Below are 2117 nucleotides of genomic sequence, written 5' to 3' on the forward strand. Positions count from 1 at the left end.
AACCATTGTCCATAAGATGACACTGAGTGTCCTTTCAGGTATGTCCCAGTGCCCCTTCACCGCCCATCTCTGAGGTTTTCAGACCAGGAAGGGCTCTACAGTGCATGGCAGTTAATGCTGAGCAGCTGTAAAAGCGGGCAAATATAAAGTGAAAACTGAGAAGAAAATAGCGTTAGTTCAGGAATTTTCCAATCAAAAATGGTCAAAAGGCAGCAGAGATCCGCTGTGCAAATGTAATTGTATTTGTAGGACCATGCGTCCATAGGATGCAATGACAAAGCAGAAACAGCTTGGATAAGAGACATAACATTGACCTGAAGAAAACCTTAGGAGTGTTTTCTGTAAGAGAATGGAGGGAAGAGGTCTCCTGGAAATTCATATTTGTCCATCTCAGATAGATTTTAGAAAAGCAACAGAAACAAAATGCTGTTTGGGCAGAGGAGAGGTCCATACAGGCTCAACAAGAGCTGCAGCTTGGCCCACCTGGGTGAACTGGCAGCTGCCATTAATGAAGAAGCTTTGCTTTTGGATGATGAAAAGGGTATCAGCTCTGATGTACAGGCCAGAGGAAGGTTTTGTGGGAAAGCTAGTGTGATGAGTAAGAAATGTGCCTGTATTTAATGGGGATTTTCAAAAGGAAAGGGTGTGCTATATGGTCCCCAAACTTTGTTTTGTCAGCTGGATTCAAAATATTGTGTTTGCTTAAAGGTAATGGCCTCTGGGAGTTACTGTAATGTGGGATGACACACACTTATGTTGGTCAGCCTCAGCCAGAGGAGTTTCCTGAGGGGTGATGCTGCAGGACTTGGCCTGACATGACTGCCGGGTGAATCAGCGACTCGTTAGCTCTAGGTTGGCACAATGTTCCTGTGGAGAGAGAGGCAATATTGAATTCATTGTCTGCCCATCAGAGTGGAAGGATGGGATGATGTTCTCCTTGTCTGCCTCCTAGAGACAGGGAATAATCTAGGTTGGAGGGGACCCCTGGAGATCATCTTATCCAACCTCCTGCTCAAAACAGGCCTGACTTTGAAGTTAGATTGAGTTGCTCAAGGCATTTTCCAGTTAAGTTTTCAATATCTCCAGGGATGCACAGTCCACATGTTTCTGGGCCTCCACTCCAGTGTCTCACTAGTGTCATAGTGAAATATTGTTTTGTTACATATCACTTGGGTATCCATCTTCCTCTGATACACCTGGCTTGTACGAATGCTGCCTCTTCTGTTTTTCTGTAGAGAGTATGACATTCTAGAGGGATTTGTGTTTTAACCCCCAAGGATCCTTAAATAAAGTGAGATTGTCCTTGATGTTGCTTTCCTGCAAATGGTACCATAATGAATACTTATTCTGAATTCTTACCAGCTTCATGCCCTAGTAGAGGAATGAGAGATACTGTTTTAAAGACTGAATATAGTTATTTAAAAAATAACGATGAGCTTCTTTTTTGGTTCCTTCCAGGAAAGATAAAATCATGACTTGTTGTATGTAAGCATTGCCTACAGTTTCTCTTGAGAACCACAGATATGTAAGAACACAAAGCAATATTTCAATCATTCTTATTTTATATTCTGGCAGCTTGAACAGCCTCTGCAGCTGTTCTGCAATCGCCTGTTCCAGCTAGAAAGCCAAACCTCAGGCCGCATTATGTCTTAGAAGGTACTGGCCAATGCAGGTGGCAAAGTGGAGGCCCTCTACATGAAAACTGTATCAAACAGAATGAGATCTTTTTCTCATAGCAGTCAGTTGGCATTGTGCTTCTGTCTGAAAGGGGACCTGGACATCTCCTCCCCAGAAAGCAAGTTCATGGCTGCTGTCCTCAGTGGGGAAGAGCAAACGCTCTCCTTCCCCTCTGTCAGACCCTGCAGATGAGGGCAAGGGAAGGTGGGAGCATGGCCCTGTTTCTGCCAGGGTGGATGAGGCATTCAAGGACGTGATCATGTCTGACTCCTACACAGAGTGCTGAAGGAAGAGGCTGCTTTTGCTGTCTTGGCAGAGATCGGGCAAAAATCTCGTGTTTTCTCTGCAGTGTCAATAAAGAGGAATCAGATCCAGGCTGCAGCTCAGTGGATGTTATCTGGCTCACCCAGTGTATATTTGCAGGAGTCATCCTCATTTCC

This window comes from Cariama cristata, unplaced genomic scaffold (assembly GCF_000690535.1).
Source record: "Cariama cristata isolate BGI_N322 unplaced genomic scaffold, ASM69053v1 scaffold40001, whole genome shotgun sequence".
NCBI lineage: Eukaryota > Metazoa > Chordata > Aves > Cariamiformes > Cariamidae > Cariama > Cariama cristata.